The following is a 23,965-nucleotide window of genomic DNA, read 5'->3' as shown; positions in this document are numbered from 1 at the left end:
TTAGGGAAATGGGAACAGGAACTAGGACCCCTTCAGGACGAGGAAGAAAGAAAGTTTTGAGATTAGCTTGTTACTCATCAGTTGATTTAAGGACAACAGAGATGTCTTACAAGCTTCTTGCTAGATGGTATCTCACCCCACAGAGGGCTCAGAGGTTCGGGGAAGAAACATCCCCAACTTGTTGGAGGGGATGTGAAGTCTCTGGGACCTTTGCATATCTGTGGTGGGAGTGTCCAAAGATACAAGTTTTTTGGGAAGGGATCATTAGGTTAATCTGCCAGATCACAGGCGGGGGGGGGGGGGAGCCTTCATGGCGCGCCTGTGAGAGCAGGGAGAGACATGCTGGACACCAAACATGCTGAAAAGAACGGAGCTCCACGATCCTAGCTGCCTGGTCCCTTAGCTGCCGGGTTCCATCCAATCCCCGCATGCTCCACTCTTGCCTGTCTCTCGGCGTGTCGGCGGCAGGACAGCCATCAGCATCCGCAGCCGGGCGTAGATGTCAGGTACTGCTGAGCTGCTGTCAATGGGTACATGTGTTGGAACAGCTGACCCCGCTACTTGCCTCTGCTGCCGTTGAGCTACATATGACTGTCAGTCGCTCCAGTGCTGTAAGTGACGATTTAGGAGTCTTGTAGTGCCGTGACCTACTGTGACGTGGGGGAGAGACCCCCCCCTTCTACTCCTACCCTATAACTCCTACCCTTCAACTTCTACAACCCTCAAAAATGCACAGAAGCGATAAATAAATGGAGAACTAGTTACCATGTTATCTCCCCTGAACCTCCCGGATTAACATTGAAAAGAAACAACTAATTTGCAGACTGGTGAGATCTATCTTTTCTATCCTATCTTACTAAACATCACATACTATATTTGCTGAGTGTTGGTTTGCCTACTGAAGTTTTTTGAATGCCTAAGAGTGTCCTTGATAAAAGTTGGTCTGCCAGCCTGATATAAATATTGGAGTTCCCTTGGGGACTTGTTGATAAAATCTTTACATAGGACTAGATGTCTGTTTTTCCGCCTGTGTGCTACCTGTTGCCATATTTGGGTAGTTAAGAGACCCATTAAGGCAGTGAAGTGGTAAAGATACTGCCGAGGACTGTCAGTCAGTCAACTATCCGGCCATTCAAGAACATTTTATTTGTTTCCTACTAATGATTAAATAAAAAAAGTAACCATGAGGGGCAGGCTGGCGAGAGGCAACGCACCTGAAAAATCATCCAAAGTAAGCGCCAGTCCTAATACAATTAAAAGATTTATGGTACAAGGGGCACAAGAGGATAATATGGAAAAATCACTGATGAAAAAACCCCAGGGGCTCGGTTGAAACAGACGAAAGCAGGGGGAATCTCAAATAGCACTTTAAGAAGCATGACCCCTTTGGGAACAAACCCCAATAGAACTGGACCAAGGGGCAAACCTCAGCTCAGATCAAGAGGCAGGATTTACATCAAGTGACCAGCCTCTTCTAAAGGGGGAAATGGCAACTTTGCAAAGGCCTTTGACACCGTTCCCCACAAACGCTTACTGTACAAACTAAGGAATGTAGGTATGGACCATAGGGTGAGTACCTGGATAGAGAACTGGCTCCAGGGGAGAGTCCAGAGGGTGGTGATTAATGGGGAGTACTCGGATTTGACAGGTGTGGAAAGTGGGGTCCCCCAAGGTTCTGTCCTGGGACCAATCCTGTTTAATTTATTCATAAATGATCTAGAGGAGGGGATATCTAGTACAATCTCAGTATTTGCGGATAATACTAAACTAAGCATGCCATTATCTTCTATACAGGATGTGGAAACCTTAAAGCAAAGAATAAAGTGCTAGGTGCTAGTAATAGTGATTCATTAAATTAATTTTATATACGATATTTATTTTGTCTTTTCACTATTAATTTTAATTGAATATCCTTTTATCATCATACAAGAGCTTTTAACCCTTGCACTCTATTAGGCGTTTGGAGGTTAATTTAGCTTTGATTACTGTGAATCACTATTACTAGCACCTAGCACTTTATTCTTTGCTAATTAATTTATCTAGCTGTTTTCACAACCTCATTTATTTATTACATATTCACCTTGCACTTTATAGCACTTATTGCACTCTATTTTAATATATGGCTCATTACACTTAAACATTGTTTCATTTATATTTATATTTAAGTAACCTCTTCGTGGTAGGATTCACCTATTTTTCTATAGTGGTGCTCACCACACATATTGCACTTACTTTTATAGATTTTACTTTATTGATATTGACCTATTTATATTTTGAGTCTTTTTTTTATTTTTTATATTTTGAGTCATTTTTTATCCACAGCAGTATTGTGTACTATGCTTATTTATTGCTGCTACTAATTTAAGGGGTCTTAAATCACAGATGTGCTGGAAATTTTATCTTATCTTAATCCTATTTTTAAATCCCACTTTTATACATGGTACAGAGGATATTTATTTATTGTAAAAAAAGTTTTATCTCCCTTGCATATATATATATATATATATATATATATATATATATATATATATATATATATATATATTGTGACAGGAAGTCAGGTAAATCTGGGAATGTAGTCACAGGAAGGAGATACATTTCCACCTGATTTAGAAACTTCACTGATACTATAGGGTGTTGGCTGCAGAGAGAGCCAGCAGGAAGTTGAAAACCATTCAGCTGTTCGGAATGAGGAGATCAAGGCCTCTATAATTTGTCCAGAGAAAATCTATTGAGTGCTGCCTCCTGTCGCCGTGTGGGCTGGGAGAGGAAGGCAGACAAACGGCTGCATCCTGACGCCATGTGGGTAGAGGACAGTCCTGTGTGCCCCCTGAAAGCTGAGTGAGCATGGGGAAGACCTCCTGAAGCGGTGTGCGCTCAGGAGGGTAAAAACGAGTGAAGACGTCTCAAAGGTGAGAAGACAAAGTGTTTCTGTGTGAAAGAAAACAAAGGGACATGTTCAATGGACAATGTTTGTGCTGTGTGAAAAGCAAACAAATGGACATTTGAGTGTCTGCTGTAAGATCAGCAGTGTCGGCCCAACAGTAGGTTGGGAAGACTTCTTAGGTAGGTTCCAGCTGTGAGAAGGTAGACGCCCACAGCGGCCAGGATTTATTTTGTGTTTTATTTTATTTTGATGTTTTTGCTGCATGCACTTGTTTGAAGAATAAACCAAAAACTATTGTTTTCAACCACTCCTCGGCTATCTCCCTGTGTGCCGACCCCCCCAAAGAGGTCACCCATACGCCTACCACCGAGCTAATCCCTTACATATGGTGGAGGTATGCAGTGGGCATAAGCAGAGATCCCTGCAAGGAAGTGCAAATGTTTGATGAACTTTATCTGGTGCATGAGATTGCACAATCTATGTGTGCAGGAGAGAAGATCCTGACAGAAAAAAAAAAGTGTTTTAAAGAGACAGCGGTCTCAAAATTATTTGATGAACTTTGTTGTGTCTGGTGCAAGTGACTGCACAAACTGTGTGTGCAGGAAAAGAGATCTTGCAAGAGAGAGAAAAACTACATGTGTTAAAGAGACAGTGGTCTGAAAATTTTTTTGCTGGACTGTGAAAAATTTGTTTGTGGAGTTATTGAAGATGGGGCGATCCAAACGCCTGAAAAATGCAAAGATAGATGAAATGAGAGACCGGATTCTATGGATGGAGGGGATGCTACCATTTGAACCAGCCCCATCCATGCCTGAACGGAATCGGCTAAAGAGAAAAGTTGTTGTCCCTAGCAACACTGGGGCAAATGAAACTGCTATGGAGACGCAGTGTGCTCAGATGAAAAGTAAGCTCAAAATGGAGGAGATGCTGAAACAACGGAGCTTTGCAACTCAACAAAAGGATCACCAAGAGAGCATGGCAGGCTGGAAACAGAGACGCCAGCAGCCAATGGAGGCCATCGGTTTGGAGGAAACCGAGTATGTGTGCAGGGCTGAGTTGGATGCCTTGCAACGGAAAATAGAAAAAAAGGAACAAGCCTTGGAATTGCTTAAAATGGAGCATAGAAACTTGCAGGAAACGAATGAACTACTCAAGTCTCATGTGTCACAGTGGGAAGAATCCACTGCTCTTCTTTTGGTCGAGTTGCAAAAACGCAGAGAGACTATAATGGAGAAAGATACCATCCTCATGGAAAAGGAAAGTGAAATTCAGACTTTGAAGAAGCAAAGTATGGCTGATATGTTGGAGTTGCGTAATCAGCTGGAAAAAAGTCTTCAGTCTTTGGGAGCTACAAAAATAGACCTGCAGGAGTCGCAGGAACAGAATGTTGCTCTGAAAGCGACATTGTCTCTCAGCGACAAAGAGAAAAGTGAAAGAGAGGCTAAATTACTGAGTACTGTGTATGAGCTCACTACTTTGAGCAATGTGGTAGATGAATGGCGTGCGGACTGTGAAAGTTGGAAAGGGGAAGCCCAACGTGTCCAGCAGCAGTTAAAGGAGAAAGAAGCCTGTGTGGCAGAATTACATTCTTATTCCCAGATGCTAGCCAATGAGGTGAAGGCTCTTATGCAGGGAAAAGGAGATTGTGAACATAAGAGGGAAAAAGTAGAGGCACAGCTTCTGGAATCGCAAGTCAAGGTGTCAGAAGGTGACCGATTGTGTGCTAAGCTGTCAGAGAAGGCAAACCGACTGCAGGTTGAGTTGGACAACGTTACAAATCAGCTTTCTCAAGCAGACAGCAAATCTAGAGAAATTGCGGAAGATTTTTCTATCTTGGAATCGCAGCTGCAAGACACGCAGGAACTCTTACAGGAAGAGAGGTGTCAAAGGCTGAGTTTTAGCACAAAGCTCAAACAAATGGAAGATGAGAAAAATGGCTTCCTGGAACAATTAAAAGAGGAGGCGGAAGCAAAGAAAAACCTATCAGAGCAAGTCGCAACATTGCAAGCTCAGATAGCGGATATGAAAAAACGCATGGAAGAAAGCGTTGGTTCATTACAATGTGTTGAAGATGTGAAAAAGAAGTTTGATCAGATGCTTGGTGAAGAGAAGACTGTGTCTGCAAAATATGCAGAAGAACGCGCACGTGCAGAAACGGAGGTGCGTGATAACGAGAGCAAAGCCCTGTTCTTGGCTCGCTCTTTGGAGGAAGCTCTAGAGTGTAAGGCTGAACTAGAAAGTGTTAACAAACAGCTGCGTACAGAAATGGAAGAATTGGTCAGCTCCAAGGATGATGTTGTGAAAAGCGTTCAGGAGCTAGAAAAGTCTAAGCGAGCCTTAGAACAGCAAGTAGAAGAGATGAAGATTCCGTTGCAGGAACTGGAAGAGGAATTCCAGGCAACAGAGGATCTGTCCCAAAGAGGGGATAGTGTGCCTGATGCAGTTTTTAAAAGGATCAGTGTTTTGGGGTCTGTCCTGAGTGAGCCTCAGAAATGTGATGACATGTGGCTTGAATCACCCCTTTGGAATAAACCGTTCCTTCAAAAACTTCAAGCATTGGAAAATGTATCATTAGAACTTCAGCAAACAAAGGAGCTGAGTAAGAAATGTGATGATTTCTCAGTTCAGGCTGAAAACCTAGTGGGGAAAACGAAGGCTGTTGGTGAAAACGTGAAGCAAATGAATAAGTGCCTTTCAGGGAGTGTTTCCAAAATGGAACTGGTGAAAGACGGGTGGCAGAAGTTTGATCGTGATCTTGAGATACATTCCATGTGGAATTCAGATAGAGAAAAGGAACTAGGTGACCTTGAGCGGTCAAATAGTTCAGCAGAAAGTGCATTGAAGAAACCTGTAAAAGAATGTGTTGCAGTTCCATGCTTCTTCACTGATGCAGAGAGGAGGTCTATAATGGATACCACCCAGATTGCTGGGTTCAACTGTGTTGTTGCCTTTGACCCCTATGTTGGTGGAAGGAAAGTTGATAATGTTCTGATTGGCTACTTCTGTGAAGAGTTGGGCAAGAAATATAAACTGGATATCAAATCAAATAGTAGGCCTTTACTGCGACTCGCTCAGGAGGGCGAAATGTTTAAGAACTTGATGAGTGCAAATGCTTCAGATCTGCCTCTGAATATAACATGTTTGGTGAATGATATTGATGTCTCTGGAAAAAGGAACAGGGGTCACTTTGAAGAAATGGGTGACAGCCTGGTGTCGCAAATGAAAAATCCTCTGCACAGCATCTTAGAGCAAGCTAAACTCAAGAAACAAAGAGTCAATGATTGTGTACAGCTGTATGGAGAAGCAACTCCAGTCACAGAGGGACGTCAAGAGTCCCTACTTGGAACAAAGCTTAGTGAAGCAGAGGTTCTCAAAGTTTTGTGGAAAACCTTTATGGATTGCAGAGAGAGGCGGCTCAAGAATGTTGAAGACATTAAGACTAGCACAATTGAGTTGCCTATGGATCACGGTCCTCCATGGCGGATAGGACAAACTTGTATGCAAGACAAACTTGAGAAGGAGCGAAATGATGCCAAAAATGCAGTTAGGGAATGTGTATATGAGATGAGAGACAAACTGTGTGACATTTATGAGAAATCTGTCAATGAAGATGACAGAAACAGTTTCACCCGGAAGCTTGAGGATACTAGGAGGCTTATCAGTGAGTCAGCAGTGCTTGACACATGCGTGCCTGGAAATCTGTGTCCCAACCCTAGGGTTGAAACAAGAGGGGGGGGTATGTGACAGGAAGTCAGGTAAATCTGGGAATGTAGTCACAGGAAGGAGATACATTTCCACCTGATTTAGAAACTTCACTGATACTATAGGGTGTTGGCTGCAGAGAGAGCCAGCAGGAAGTTGAAAACCATTCAGCTGTTCGGAATGAGGAGATCAAGGCCTCTATAATTTGTCCAGAGAAAATCTATTGAGTGCTGCCTCCTGTCGCCGTGTGGGCTGGGAGAGGAAGGCAGACAAACGGCTGCATCCTGACGCCATGTGGGTAGAGGACAGTCCTGTGTGCCCCCTGAAAGCTGAGTGAGCATGGGGAAGACCTCCTGAAGCGGTGTGCGCTCAGGAGGGTAAAAACGAGTGAAGACGTCTCAAAGGTGAGAAGACAAAGTGTTTCTGTGTGAAAGAAAACAAAGGGACATGTTCAATGGACAATGTTTGTGCTGTGTGAAAAGCAAACAAATGGACATTTGAGTGTCTGCTGTAAGATCAGCAGTGTCGGCCCAACAGTAGGTTGGGAAGACTTCTTAGGTAGGTTCCAGCTGTGAGAAGGTAGACGCCCACAGCGGCCAGGATTTATTTTGTGTTTTATTTTATTTTGATGTTTTTGCTGCATGCACTTGTTTGAAGAATAAACCAAAAACTATTGTTTTCAACCACTCCTCGGCTATCTCCCTGTGTGCCGACCCCCCCAAAGAGGTCACCCATACGCCTACCACCGAGCTAATCCCTTACAATATATACACACAGGATCTCCCATTGTGTATACACACCACATATATATTGTATTTCATACATATATTGGCAGCGCCAAACACTTCTCTTTCCTTTTAACAAAAAATCCATTATAACTGGGGTTTCCAGCCTGTTTGATTGGAAAAAAAATGGAAGATCAATAAGACTGAGACACCCTGAGGAAACTTTGAATTTTGTAAAAAACTGGACATCATCATTTCAAAAATACCAGGCTGGTTTGAACAGTGTGAATAAGAGGAGATAATTAGTGAAGATCAGTGGAACCTAGTCTCAAAAAAGAAGAACTGATTCAAATCTGCTTTAGATTCAAGGAAACTTGGAATTTGGGAATAGGGATGCGGTGGCAAGGGCACTGGGGACGGTGGATGATGGAGGGTCATGGAGACAGAATTATGATGTGGTCTGGTTTGGTTTGGTTGTTCAGACGGGCTCTAAGTCCTTCTCACCTATATAAGAGAGGGGGACTCTTTCATGAGTGGGCTAGTTAAGCATCACCTTGAGTAAAGTAGTGAGTGGGAGGAACCTGAGGTGTGGGTCTTACCTAACTCTTACTACAAGACCATTTGTTGGTCAGAACAACATCAAAACGGAAATGGGGGGGGGGAGAGAGATTTAGGGATGGGATTGGAGAGGTTGATGGAGGGTAAGGGGGAGTTTAGATATGTAAAAACTGGAGTTCCACCTTATGAGTCTGTTGTCCCCTTTGTATATAATGGGCGACTCCCTTGGAGGCTCTGTGTAGTGGGCCTCCCTTGTCTCTTATTCGGTGGGTTCGGGTGGGGGATGCGGGGGGCAATAAATAGTAGGAAGGTAACGGGATAGTGAGAACAAAAAGAATTCTTTGAAGATATTGACATATACCGTCAGGGGTTTGAATGTACCAACTAAAAGACATAAATTATTAGAAGATATTAGAAGAGCTTAGACGTAACTTAACGAAGATTGCCTTCCTACAGGAGACGTATATTACTCAGGATTCAAATGTGAAGATATATTCAAGATATTTCCCGACCTGGTACTATAGAGACTCACCCATTAAAAGGGCAAAGGGCGTGGCCATAGGATTTGCCAGAGATATAAGGTTTACCCTTGAGAAGAGATTGGTTGACCTTGAAAGTCATTATATCTTTTTAAAGGGACAACTACAAAAGGTTGGATTACACTCTGGCAAATATATACTGCACAAAAAAAACCCCAATTGCTTATTTAAAGAAAGTATTGGATAAACTATCTCTTTTTATGAAAGGTAACTTACTCTTGGCAAGTGATTTTAATTTTAGCATGGATCTGTCTATGGATTGGATTGTATGTCGAATGCACGGTTGAAGGAAGGTCGTCGGATTAAGAAAGTGAGAAATAAGCTGCATCAGTGTCAGCTTGTAGATGTCTGGAGAATACAGCATCCAAGAGAGAGAGAGACTACTTCGTTCTATTCCTCTGTGCACTTGAGGTACTCAAGATTGTATTACATAATGTTAGAACACAGGTTGATAGAGGCAGTAACTAGTACATCAATAGGGACAATGACTGTCTCAGACCATGCTCCAATAGTTTTGGAAATAAAATTCCCAGTAGTCAATAAAAAAGTAAACTCGTGGTATTTCTATGGCCACAATCTGGGAAGCCCATAAAACATATATAAGAGGGATATTTATTTCAGCAGGTTACAGGAAAAAAGAGAAAGAGCTGCAAAATATAAATAGGTTAACCTTAGAGTTACATGAGCTAGAACAGAAACATAAAATGAACTTAGAGCCCAAAACACAAAAGGCCTTGTTGTTAAAAGAGCTAAATTATGGGATTTATTTGAAGAGGAGACAAGACAATGTTTTAACAGGGTGGCTAAGGAGAGATGCAAATGGGGAAATAAACCAGGAAAATATCTGTCTGGACTATTAAAAAGAAAAAGGTCAAACAATTATCTAGAAAAAATAAAGGATAGTAAAGGAGAAATGGTGTATTCAACTACTGAAATAGCAAACGCTTTTCAAAATTATTATTTGAACCTTTACACAGTCCGTCAAAAAGAAACACCGGTGGCTGAACATTGTAGAAAACAAAGGATTGTGAAATATATTCAGGATTCAAATCTCCCTAAAATAGATATGAGGAAACTTTCAGCCTTGGAAGCACCAATATTTTCGGAGGAAGTAAGGGAGGCTTTAAAAAATACTCCATCTGGAAAAAGCCCTGGTCCAGACAGATATACAATCGGCTATTATAACAGATATAAGGAAATACAGATCCCAAAAATCTTCTCATATACGAATGAGGTAGGCGATAAAGGGGAAATGAGAACTGAATCTCTGCAAGCACATATACCAGTAATTCCTAAGGAAAGGAAAGATGCAACGCTATGTTCCAGTTATAGGCCGATTGCCTTGCTCGATACAGATACAAACTTATATGCAAACATTTTGGCGACCCAATTGAAGGATTTAATGCCGGAATGGATACATTCTGATCAGTTAGGATTTATTCCTGAAAGAGAAGGAAAAGATATCGGGATAAGAATGTAACTACTGGTATATAGGTCTAAAACCATGGGGTCTCGGCCTTCCTGTTATAAATAGCTGCTGAAAAAGCATTTCCTCGGGTGGACTGGGACTTAATTGCTGAAACAATCAGGAATTTAGGGGTCCGACTGAGGATGAATCATTGGATAGGAGCCCTATATCGAAATCCATCTGCTTCGGTAAAAGTTAATGGTAGTTTGTCTTCCAGGTTATTCGTTCTGACATTGGAACCTTTGTTTGCAACCATCAGGAATAATATAGATATAAAGAGGGTAAAGATTGGGCAGGATGAACACAAAATCTCAGTTTATGCAGATGACATTTTGTTTTATATAAATAATCCCAGAATAAGCCTCCCAAATGTCATCAAAGAACTAAGGAGATTCGGAGAACTGTCAAACTTCAAGACAAATCCAACAAAATCTGAAATTGTAAATATTGGATTAAATAAGGTAGAAGAACTGGCATTACAGAAGAATTCCCATTTACTTGGGTAAAAACAAAAATAAAATATTTGGGGATAAATATAACATCATTACCAGAAGATCTTTACTTGGCTATATATATACCCATGTTAGAGTAGATAAAACTAACTATTAGGAAAATATCGATCCGCTCAATATCCTGGTTAGGCAGAATGAATATGTTCAAAATGATAATTTTACCAAAAATAATATATAGATTTCAAATGTTACCTATTGCTATCCCACCGGCATGTTTTAGGACAATTAAAACAATGTTATTAAAGTATATTTGGCAGGGAAAAAAACCTAGGGTGCAGTATGCGGCTCTCAGTAAAGATAAGATGTCTGGGGGATTGACGGGTACCTGATAGTAAAAAATATTACACAGCAGCAGTATTGTCATGGATGATAGAATAGACAAAAAAAAATTCTGAAAAAAATTGGGTAAAATTGGAAATGATGTTAAGTCCAACACAAATAGACAAGAATATATGAATTCCACCAAAATACAGAGAAATACACAATAACACACACGAAATAACAAGAGTTGTATATAAAACTTGGGATGCGTTTTATAAGCAGGCTGAGTAGAAATATAACTCTCTGTCATTACCATTAGAACGCACAATTTTTTTTTTACCTGGGTATAGAAAACGGTTTGGGGGTGGGTTAAGAGATTTACAATTAAAAGACATATTACACAAAGGAAAGATTAGGCCACTTAACAAACTCAATATTAGGGAAAAGTTGACACTAAATGAGTGGAATTATATGTAATTAAAACACTTTGTAGGTTCTTTTCCTCAACCCGTCAGATCAGAAAAAGAGATGAACTTAATGGAAAAGCTTTGCAATCCCTTAACAAAGGTAAGACATGGCCTGTCTCAGATTTTTAAAATGCTAATGATCTGACGGGTTTGAGGAAAAATACCTCTGTAGAAAATTGGGAAAGAGAAATAGGAATTACAGTGCCTTGTGAAATTATTCGGCCCCCTTGAACTTTGCAACCTTTTGCCACATTTCAGGCTTCAAACATAAAGATATAAAACTGTAATTTTTTGTGAAGAATCAACAAGTGGGACATAATCATGAAGTGGAACGAAATTTATTGGATATTTCAAACTTTGTTAACAAATAAAAAACTGAAAATTTGGGCGTGCAAAATTATTCAGCCCCTTTAAGGGCCGTACACACTTGACGAAAATCGGACGAAATATCCTCCGATTTTTCTCTGTCTTCTCAGCGTTCATTACCGTTTTTAGTCGACTTCTGGGTTGTCAGCAACTTCAGATCATGCGCGGTCTTTCGTATCCGATTTTTCACGGACATACTGCATACATATTAAACGAAAATCGGTCATCTGGGGATGGACGAAAAAAAATTTGGTGTTTGTCCCTCCGTTTTTTTTCGTTGAAAATGTCGGCATCGGCTGCTGAAAGTTGTGTACACACTAGGAGAAAATCGGACGATTTCACATCGGGCGGGAATTTTCCGCAGATTTTCTACTAGTGTGTACCCTGCTTTACTTTCAGTGCAGCAAACTCTCTCCAGAAGTTCAGTGAGGATCTCTGAATGATCCACTGTTGACTAAATGACTAATGATGATAAATAGAATCCACCTGTGTGTAATCAAGTCTCCGTATAAATGCACCTGCACTGTGATAGTCTCAGAGGTCCATTTAAAGGGCAGAGAGCATCATCAAGAACAAGGAACACATCAGGCAGGTCCGAGATACTGTTGTGGATAAGTTTAAAGCTGGATTTGGATACAAAAAGATTTCCCAAGCTTTAAACATCCCAAGGAGCACTGTGCAAGCGATAATATTGAAATGGAAGGAGTATCAGACCACTGCAAATCTACGAAGACCTGGCCGTCCCTCTAAACTTTCAGCTCATACAAGGAGAAGACTGATCAGAGATGCAGCCAAGAGGCCCATGATCACTCTGGATGAACTGCAGAGATCTACAGCTGAGGTGGGAGACTCTGTCCATAGGACAACAATCAGTCGTATACTGCACAAATCTGGCCTTTATGGAAGAGTGGCAAGAAGAAAGCCATTTCTTAAAGATATCCATAAAAAGTGTTGTTTAAAGTTTGCCACAAGCCACCTGGGAGACACACCAAACATGTGAAAGAAGGTGCTCTGGTCAGATGAAACCAAAATCGAACTTTTTGGCAACAATGCAAAATGTTATATTTGGCGTAAAAGCAACACAGCTCATCACCCTGAACACACTATCCCCACTGTCAAACATGGTGGTGGCAGCATCATGATTTGGGCCTGCTTTTCTTCAGCAGGGACAGGGAAGATTTAAAAGGTTAAAATTGATGGGAAGATGGATGGAGCCAAATACAGGACCATTCTGGAAGAAAACCTGAGTTTTCTTCCAGAATGGTCTGCAAAAGACCTGAGACTGGGACGGAGATTTGTCTTCCAACAAGACAGTGATCAAAAACATAAAGCAAAATCTACAATGGAATGGTTCACAAATAAACATATCCAGGTGTTAGAATGGCCAAGTCAAAGTCCAGACCTGAATCCAATCGAGAATCTGTGGAAAGAACTGAAAACTGCTGTTCACAAACGCTCTCCATCCAACCTCACTGAGCTCGAGCTGTTTTGCAAGGAGGAATGGGCAAAAATTTCAGTTTCTCGATGTGCAAAACTGATAGAGACATACCCCAAGCGACTTACAGCTGTAATCGCAGCAAAAAGTGGCGCTACAAAGTATTAACTTAAGGGGGCTGAATAATTTTGCACGCCCAATTTTTCAGTTTTTTATTTGTTAAAAAAGTTTGAAATATCCAATAAATTTCATCCCAATTCATGATTGTGTCCCACTTTTTGTTGATTCTTCACAAAAAATTACAGTTTTATATCTTTATGTTTGAAGCCTGAAAAGTAGCAAAAGGTCGGAAAGTTCAAGGGGACCGAATACTTTTGCAATGCACTGTATAGAGCAAATATAGGGACTAGGGACTTTTTGGGTGCGAAAAATTAAACCAGACCAGCTGTGGTAAAAAACTAAGCAATGAAGAAAATTATAAAATATGTGTATATATATATATATATATATATATATATATATATATATATATATACATATACACATATAATAAAATGTACAAATGTATTTATTGCAAAATATTAAAAACATCAAGTTATAAAATCAATATACATATAACTATGCTTTGATTGACCGTTTTCGCCTAGGTGGCTTCTTCAGAATAAGCGCAGATAGGAATCTTGGCTGAATGAACAAACATAAAAATATAATAAGTATAAGTATTCACACACCATATTCTAATGTGATCATATTTAAATATCAATGCAGCTCTCACCACTCCAACCAGTAGATTATCTATACCTGAGTGCAAGACACACGGCGTGGGGGGAATGCAGCCACAAGGGGCTGAAGCGTGTACCAGACAGGAAGAGTCCACCACAGAGGGTACCCCGCAGGGGAGAAACAAAAATGGCCGAAGGGCCTGATATTGAACTTGTCAATGATGGTTATCATGTAAGTATGGGAACATATTCCAATATACTAAATACTCAAAGAAACTTATATTGTAATGGTTATTTCATAACTCTCAATGTACACTTACAAAGGTTACAGAATCATCCGACCTCCAGAATAGATCCAAATTGGTAAATCCTGTAGGAGCAATGCTCAATGCCAAACCAAAGAGTAAAAAAACCCCCGGTATTTATAGTCAGGAGCCCACAACTAACTTTTCTTTACTTTAAAACATGTGGATGGCTAATTGGAAGACAGGAGGGGGATCCCAGGAGGCAGATCGTAGCCTGGAAAGATAAAACAATTCCAAGTTATGTGCCACTTGCATAAACTAGATATACCCCCACCAAACCATCTACTAAGATCAAATATCCATTTACCTTTGGATAGTCCGCCTAGCACCCAGAGGTCTGTTGTGTATGCAGCCTAGAGAAAACTGACAAGTATGTGTGTTATTTACTGTAGGTCTCCCCCACACCCAGCTGACAACTCGTATCAGCTGGATGCGGACGCTAGATAGAGATTTTATTTTTTTTATTTTAAAGCCCATAGCGTGTGCAACACACTCAAAAGACTCCACCCGGTGCATAAAAAAAGTGCACACACACAAAGTGAGAACACAAAAAAGCACAGGGTGTGCGACAACGTATGGTCTTCCCTCCGAAGAGGTAGGACCCGAAACCTCGATCCCCCGGGGCGCAAGACTCCTGACAGGGATATAAGGTACTCATGGTCTGTCTGGCCGAAACCAGACCGACCCCGTTCTTCAGGGGGACTGCCGAAACAGCCCCCACCGAGTACTAAGTGGGGCTCCCCCGAAGGGAGGCCCCATGAGAGAGGGCGAACTAAGCCAAAAGGCCATATCCACCCCCTCCCAAGACTCAAGGCTGGGCCCGAGGACCCACACACTCCAGTCGTGCAAAAAAGAAAACAAAGGTGACAGTGCAGGTGACGGACTCCAAATAAAAAGACAGACAAACAAAAAGGTGGGGAAGGGGAGTGGGGAAAGTGCTTTGGTGCCATGTGAAGAACCAAGGCAGGCCTTCCAGCCGGAATAAAAAATTCCTCTGGTGCAAGCCAAAAGGCCTGTCCCAAGAGCCAGGTGTGAAAAAGGAGTGCAGTGACCAAGGTGCCGAAAAAACTCACAGCGAGCTGCCCCTCACCAGTGAGAAATTAAGGCACCCCTGGGCTGCCACCCCAGGGGCACTTACACTACGGGCTTTTTCAATCTCAGCCCCCGGCCAGACCGAGTGTAGCCTATCCCCACCAGCAGACATCAGAACCTGGACAGCTTAGAGAGAGCTTACCTACAACTGGGGACAGGCCCGTCACCAAGCCAGATCAAAACCCAGGAGAGAAAGCCCTCCCCTCACCATCCTGTTCCTCAGCCCATTACATCCAGGAGCAGTTCCACCGGGCTCACCCTCCAGACCGGCTTTCCTGCTCCCTTCAAACTGGTTAGGACAGTTCAACCCATTCAAATCAGAAGGCGGCGGGCCCCACATGCTTTCCCAGATGACCTACTCCCCATACCTCAATACTCAGAGCGCTCCGGGTTTCGGTCATACTGGTACTAGCTAAGGCCCATACCAACTGATAAGAACAGATACTACACTTGATCTTAGCCAAAAGGCCGAGAAGCGATTTACTGTAGGTCTCCCCCACACCCAGCTGACAACTCGTATCAGCTGGATGCGGACGCTAGATAGAGATGCCACACCTGCGCACTGTAGCACCCAGCTCTTGGCTCACATCCTGCACTTCCGCACACACTGAACTCCGCCCTATATGCCTGCTTATGGGGGTTTCCATTTTTTCGTTTTTGATCAGAGATACATGATCTCTGATTCTTTTGAAAAAGGGACGTTTGGTTTTGCCTTTATAGAACACATTACAATTATTGCATTTAAAGATATATACTAACTACACCAATCGTTTGGCATGTTGTCCTGTATTTGGGGATCCAGATAGAATTGTTAGGTAGTACAATCTCGCTACCCTTCAAAATGAAGGGACAATAATTTACATTTACCACATGGGAAAGATCCTGTGGAAGACATTTCCCTTGGAAGGTCTACTGTATGGTGATTATGCACCAAGCTATCTTGGAGTGATTTTGAACGTTTATACTGTATGTAATTTCAGGATAGGGTTTGATGAATTTTTGGATCTTTTGATCCGATGTTAGTAAATACCAGTATTTTTTATATATAGATTTACCTTTACCATGTTGCCTATTATATCTTGTTATTATTTTCGTGGTCATGGGTTGTGTATTTTTCTTAGATTTATAGATGAGGGAAGTCCTATCCTGAGCTAGAACTTGATTGAAGGTATTTTTGAGGCTAGTCTTACTGTAAACTTTGGCCAAAAGCTGCAGACGTAACGCATTGGCTTCCCTCTGGAAATCTGAATCCAGGGTACAATTTCGCCTAAGTCAATACAGTTCCCTTACAATGATAACCATCACTGACAGGTTTAATATCAGGCCCTTCGGCCATTTTTGTTTCCCCCCTGTGGATGACCCATTGTGGTGGACTCTTCCTGTCTGGTGCACACTTCGGTGCCCCTTGTGGCTACATTCCCCCCACGCCGTGTGCCTTGCACTCAGGTATAGATAATCTACTGGATGGAGTGGTGAGGGCTGCATTGATATTTAAATATGATCACATTAGAATATGGTGTGTGTATACTTATATTATTTTTGTGTTTGTTCATTCAGCCAAGATTCCTATCTGCGCTTATTTTGAAGAAGCCACCTAGGCGAAACCGGTCAAAGTGTAGTTATGTGTATTGATTTTATAACTTGATGTTTTTAATTTTTTGTAATAAATACATTTGTACATTATATATATTTTAAATTTCTTCATTGTTTACATGTTTTTTACCACAGCTGGTCTGGTTCAATTTTTTGCACCTATAAAGTCCCTAGTCCCTATACTTGCTCAACAATCTTTATTTGGGATGTTGGTGCTTTAAAACATCTTATATACGGTTCCACCCACTACATACGAAATAAGAATTAGTTTAGAGGATCATGGGGAGAAAACCGTGCTGAGAGCCACCCACTGCACCGCAAAAGACATAAATACCACTGAGATGAACTATTAATGTCTCGCATGATGGTACATTACACTGGTTATAGTACATCAATATGAACCAGAGAAGCCAAATATGTGCTGGAGGGGGTGCCAGGTAAAGGGCTCGATGTTCCATATTTGGTGGGATTGCCCCAAAATACGGGAGTACTGGTTAAAGATACAACTTATTAATTGGATTACGGGCGAAGCCTAAGACATCTTGAACGACCCTTGGACATGTATCTTTCATAAAACAAATAGCCCTTATAACAATATAGAGATTCAATAGTCCCAAATTTGCTTAATACTGAAAAAGGGATAATTCAAAAAAAAATGGCATGAAATAGAACCCCCCACTGTTAGAGAATGGTGTGGGAAGGTCGAATATATACAGTATCTCACAAAAGTGAGTATACCCCTCACATTTTTGTAAATATTTTATTATATCTTTTAATGTGACAACACTGAAGAAATGACACTTTGCTACAATGTAAAGTAGTGAATGAACAGCTTGTATAACAGTCTAAATTTGCTGTCCCCTCAAAATACAGCTATTAATGTCTAAACTGCTAGCAACAAAAGTGAGTACACCTCTAAGTCAAAATGTTCAAATTGCGCCCAAAGTGTCAATATTTTGTGTAGTCACCATTATTTTCCAGCACTGCCTTAACCCTCTTGGGCATGAAGTTCTCCAGAGCTTCACAGGTTGCCACTGGAGTCCTCTTCCACTCCTCCATGACAAAATCACAGAGCTGGTGGATGTCAGGGACCTTGCACTCCTCCACCTTCTGTTTCAGGATGCCCCACAGATGCTTAATAGGGTTTAGGTCTGGAGACATGCTTAGGCAGTCCATCACCTTTATCCTCAGCTCATGCAGTCCCAGACTATGACACTCCCACCACCATGCTTGACTATCGGCAAAACACACCTGTCTTTGTACTCCTAACCTGGTTGTCACCACACACGCTTGATACCATCTGAACCAAAAATGTTTATCTTGGTCTCATCAGACCACAGGACATGGTTCCAGTAAACCATGTCCTTAGCCTGCTTATCTAAGGCAAACTGTTGTGGGCTTTCTCGTGCATCATCTTCTGGGATGACAGCCATGCAGACCAACTTGATGCAGTGTGTGGCGTATGGTCTGAGCACTGACAGGCTGACCGCCCACCCCTTCAACCTCTGCAGCAATGCTGGCAGCACTCATACATCTATTTCCCAAAGATAACCTCTGGATATGACGCTGAGCACGTGCACTCTTTGGTCAATCGTGGCGAGGCTTGTTCTGAGTGGAACCTGTCCTGTTAAACTGCTGTATGGTCTTGGCTACCATCCTGCAGCTCAGTTTCAGGGTCTTGGCAATCGTCTTATAGCCTAGGCTAGTGATGGTGAACCTTGGCCCCCAGATGTTTTGGAACTACATTTCCCATAACTCTCAACTACACTGCAGTGTGCTGAAGCATCATGGGAAATGTAGTTCCAAAACATCTGGGGTGCCAAGGTTCGCCATGACTTGCCTAGGCCATCTTTATGTAGAGCAACAATTCTTTTTTACAGATCCTTTAGAGTTTTTTTGCCATGAGGTGCCATGTTGAACATCCAGTGACCAGTATGAGAGAGAGAGAGTGAGCGATTACACCAAATTTAACACACCTGCTCCCCATTTACACCGGAGACCTTGTAACACTAACGAGTTACATGACACAGGGGAAGGAAAATGGCTAATTGGGCCCAATTTGGATATGTTCACCTAGGGGTGTATTCACTTTTGTTGCCAGCGATTTAGACATTAATGGCTGTGTGTTGAGTTATTTTGAGGGGACAGCAAATTTACACTGTTATACAAGCTGTACACTCACTACTTTACATTGTAGCAAAGTGTCATTTCTTCAGTGTTGTCACATGAAAAGGTATAATAAAATATTTACAAAAATGTGAGGGGTGAACTCACTTTTGTGAGATACTGTATATAATATGGAATATACAGTATGTGTAGTAGGTATGTAGAGCGAGTTAATACATTTTCAAAAAAATTGAGAAAGTGGTTGCATTTTCAGAAATCAGAGAGTATGTACAGGTGTGGGGAAATTAGGGAAACCAGTGTGAATAGGTAATATTGGGGGTACACTGTGAACATGGATTGGACTGAAATGGTGGACCGAGGTAAATATTATGTGATTTGTTGGGAATCGGGAGGGAGGTAGAGGGAGGGGAGAAAACTCACCTAAGAGGCCTGTAATGTTAGGGAACCATGAAATATTGGAGAGAAGGAGTAGGGAGAGAATAAGGTCAGAATGAGAGAGAAGATGGAGATATTATGGGTTTTTTTTTTTTTTGGGGGGGGGGGGGGTAGTGGGTATTAGGCATTGTGAGTATACGATTGGCTATTTTTGTAATAACTTGAATCCTTTTGAAAGTTTATTAAAAAAGAGAAAAAAATTAAATATATATAAAATAAAAGATGGACTTGTGTCTTTTTTCGACCTGACTAACTATGTAACTATAGTCTAATTTCCTGAAATACTAAATTTTGGGTTTTCACGAACTGTAAGCCATAATCATGAAAATTAAAAGAAAGAAATGTTAAAAATATATCACTGTGTGTAACGTGTCTCTATACTGTATATGAATTTCACTTTTTGAATTTAAATATTGAAATAAATGACCTTTTTGATGATATTCAAACTTTATGAGATGCACCTGTATATGATTGGATCTGTGTTTACCAGTGTACAGCCATATTCTGTGTTTGATTTCTACAGGCAGCTGTAAGCAACACCTATGACTCCCGGGCTTAGAAATACTGTATGGCCATTTTTGTTTTTTTACTATGTATGGCCCTATCTGCCTCTGTGCATAAGCCCCAACACAAAGCACTCATAATAAGGCCATCCATGCAAGGATGAAAATTTGGCAGGTTTTGCAGGGACCAGCCGAATTTCCATCCATGTATGGGATTGCTGGTTTTACAACCAGCCTGTTGGGTTTTTCCCCAAACGATCAGTGCCACCAGTTATAATACTATAATTACTGAATATTGTATACTGCTGGTGGGGAAGGCTCCTCACCGGAAAAACACAATAGCGCTGCTGGAGTGATTCCCCCATCCACCTCGAATGTATGGATGGGGGAATCAGCATATTTTTTTCTTTTCAATCTGCTGGTTAAATAAAAAAAATGTATAATGTATGGCATGGCCTGCCTAAGAAACTTTCACACTGATGTGCTTTTGGTGCATTCCCCTTGACTTACAATAGAAGGTTGCATTTTTTGGTGATCTTCTGAAAAACTGCATCAAAGATGCAGCATGCAGGACTTTTCAAAGCAGAGTCTGCAGTGTAAGGAGTTACATAGGTAATAGTTTTCATGCACTTTTGTTACCCTATAAAAGCGCAGCAAAAGTGCACCAGTGTGAAAGGGCTCTTTCACATGGCATTCAGTAAAGATTCATCTGTCAGTTTTTTAGATGGATCCAGACTAAACCACAATGTATGTATATATGGGCAGGCAAATGTAGAAACATAGAAGAATGAGGGCAGAAGAAAGACCAAGTGGTCCATTAAGTTTGCCATTTTTTTTTTATGTTATAAATGTTTTTGGGTTATTTTTGGTGACTTTTTTTTGTCTGAGTATAGATCTATGTTTGTTCCATGTATGTTTGAATCCACTTACTTTTGACTGACTCCCTACTTCTACTGGAAATCTATTCTAAGCATCATCTACTCTTACAGTAAATAATAAATTCTAAGATTAGTTTTGAACTTTCCTCCTGTTAGTTTCGAGGTTATGTCCCTGTGTTTTTGGTCTTGGGTTCATATTGAAAATATTGGCCTTTTGAACCTTATTCATTCCCTTAATGTATTTAAAGCGGTAGTAAACTGCAAGGTAAAGCCATATTGTGCTAATATGCATCACATACTAGCACATTATGTTAAACTAACCTGAAAACGAAGCCCTTCAACGATGCTCTGTAACCTCTGGAGGCCTCTTCCATCTTCACACAGTCTTCCTTCCGGGTTTTCGAACTCTGGCTGCATGAGTGGCAAAAGCAGTGATAATGTCATTCTCGCACATGCACACAGGAGCCGCAGTTTGCGTCACAAGACTTTGAAGGAACGGCCGGGGAGTTTGTTCCTTCAGAATACATGCATTGGTGACGTCACCAGCTGCATATACAGTAAATATCTCCTAAACGGTGAACGTTTAGGAGATATTTACAGTACCTATTGGTAAGCCTTATTATAGGCTTACCTACAGTTAAAAGTCAGAGATGGGAGTTTACTTCCACTTTAAATAAAGGTTTTGGCCATGTCTCTCCTTTCCTCCAGACTGTACATATTAACTTCCTGAAGTCTCTCCTCATATGTTTTATCCCCAAGACCTTTCACCATTTTTGTTTACCATCTCTGGACTCATTCTATCTTAGTAATATCTATTTGTAGGTGACGTCTCCAGAACTGGACACAGTATTCTAAATTAGGTCTCACTAAAGAGCTATATAGGGGAATCAGAACCTTGTTCTAGTGGTGCATTATAGAATTCTATTCACTTTTCCCATAGCCTGGTCACACTGTTTGTTCATTTTGCATCATCTGAAATAAGTGACCCCAAGTCTTTTTCCTCTGTAGTGCTGGCCAGCACTGTAACCCCAATGGTGTACTCTCTCAAGCGATTATTTTTCCCTAGATGCTTGTTTATATATTTTGACACATTGAACTGAAGTCCCACTGCTTTGACCAATCTTCCATCAATGCCAAATCATGTTCCATGTTAGACACCTCCAATGTTATCAACCCCATTACATACCTTTGTGTCATCAGAAAAACAATGAATATCATCTATTTACATCCGTGTCTGTAAACAGAACAAGGCTGCGTCCTTTTGCGTTTAGACCACGTGTCAAACCCAAGGCCCGCTAGGCTGAATTTGGTTCACCAGGCCACTTCATGTGGCCCTCACACCTCTCCTACAGCTGTGGCACCCCCCTCATTTCTACCCCCACCTGCTTATAGTTATTATGAGAATAGTACAATTCTATGCCAGTTGAAAAGGAAGGTCTCACACCACTGGTATCATCCACAGATTCCACAAGAAACTTTATTGAAGACTGCTCAGACAGAACAATGTTCTGTCATCTCCAATAAAGTTTCTTGTGGATGATGCCAGCAGTGTGCAACCTTCATTTTCAGACTTGCATCATCTGCTACACAGATACAACCTGCCCTTTGACGGTAACTCAAATGTTGACGTGACCCGTAATGAAATTGTGTTTGACACCCCAGGTTTAGACGAATCTGAACAGATGTAAATGAATGCTGCCCATTTACACCCATTCAGTTTATATCCGTTTTCAGGCAGGAAACATTTTTTGTTGATTCTTTTTTCACCTATAATTGGTTTCTGCAACGATGGCAACAAAAAAAAAAACATAAAACAGATACAAAATTAGATGTGGACTGAACTGAACTGAAGTGCAAACTGTACTGAAAACAGATGTGTAAACTTAATCGAGTTTTTCTAAGAAAAAACATGACTGAATGGGTGACGCCTGTGTGAAAGGACCCTTAGGTCTCATGAAATTATGCCTCGTTCCCATTGAGCGGATTGGTTCGGTACGCAATTTTTGCCGTTTCCATTGTCAAAAGTTGTGAATGGTACCCGAATTCTGAACCATACCACTTTTTTGGGACCTTTTCGTTGGGGTACCAAGCACATTACTACTGTACCAACAGGATGGAGCTACACTGTTGAGGTTCTGTTGAGCTGAGGTACTGTTGGTGGTGGAAACGCAAGCCTGATCAAGGTGTACCATTCTGAACCGTAGAACCATACCGCTCAGTGGAAACAAGGCATTTTAGGTGATGAAATTGGGTATATTTTCATGCCTGGGAAGCCCAGGTGCTGTGCACAGGCACCTATACACATAAATGGCTGTGTTTCTGTACATCGGTACTCGTGTACAGCGGACATACGTATTTCCAGAACAAAAAGACAAGAGTAGGTCTGTACGCTTAATGTGGGTTTACGCAAATCCTGGTATAAACCCCATACAGCCAGTCATGTCTATAGGTGACTGTACGCAGCACCTGGGCTTCTCAGGCACGCTAATACCCCAAATTGTACATTGTTCGCTGCCTCCCACTCAAGGGATGACATTTGCATTACAGCACATTGCATTGTGGAGTGGATGGGCCCTAAAAATAGAAGAATCGATCCTATTATAAAGCCCCAGAACACACTAATAAGGCTTCCGGCTTTAAGTCACGTGCTTTTTATAAATCCCCCCAAACCGCCCGCTTCTATTGTTGGGAACGACCAATTAGCACCAAAGGCACAAGCCCGGCCAACTTTGGTTGCCCGGCCCACGGTGAGGGGGGAAGGATCCTTCCCTTGCTCTGCCGTGACGTCGTTTCCGGCCCCTAGTGCCCAAGCTACACACAGTTGCAGGAAGAAACAACAGCCGCCATTTTGTTTGTGTGTGAGGGATGGTTTCCGGGCTTGATATGTATACGTACTGCGGCGCCTTTCCACTCACGAAAGATTTACAAAACGGCACGGGTGTCTCCTTCTAATCCACCTCGGAGCCGAAATCTGAGAGAAGAGAGGCCGGGGGAGATTAGAGAGAGGCTTTCTCCTGCGGTAGGTCCTGGGACAGCCATCGTCCCTCTCTCTTCGCGATCCTTCTCCCTCTTCTGGCCATCCACCCACAGTAAAGCCATGTAAGGCCCTCAGATTGCAGGCACAGAAGTTCCCCGGTGGTTTAGCGATGATATGAGTGAGCGGAGACGGGAGCCGGAGGATGAGCCGATACTGTGCGCCCTGCTCAGCACTGTCACCATCATAGACCCCCAGGGAGCCATCCGCGGAATGGTGATGTACGGAGAGCTCTGCCATCTTCGTCTCATCTATTAATCTACGTGCAGGGGAGAGAGACATCGTCTGGCCTCAGGATCGTGCTGACAAAAGCTGAGCCCGTCCTTCGGTTAATGAGGCCTATCGTTGATGAACTG

The 23,965-nt window shown here is 41.8% G+C and overlaps 1 protein-coding gene across 1 annotated transcript in view; it reads left to right on the top strand.

Moving 5' to 3' along the window:
- The first annotated feature begins 23,259 nt into the window (after positions 1-23,259).
- EP300 (EP300 lysine acetyltransferase) overlaps positions 23,260-23,965 on the top strand; it is a 141,264-nt gene continuing 140,558 nt past the window's right edge. Inside the window, exon 1 of the mRNA XM_082266481.1 lies at positions 23,260-23,965. This exon is cut by the window's right edge and continues 176 nt beyond it. The gene's annotated coding sequence lies outside the window, so the exon portion shown is untranslated.

This window comes from Pelophylax lessonae (genome assembly GCF_965119305.1).
Source record: "Pelophylax lessonae genome assembly, chromosome: 8".
NCBI classification, from domain to species: Eukaryota; Metazoa; Chordata; class Amphibia; order Anura; family Ranidae; genus Pelophylax; species Pelophylax lessonae.
This window is presented reverse-complemented; position numbering and strand designations above follow the sequence as displayed.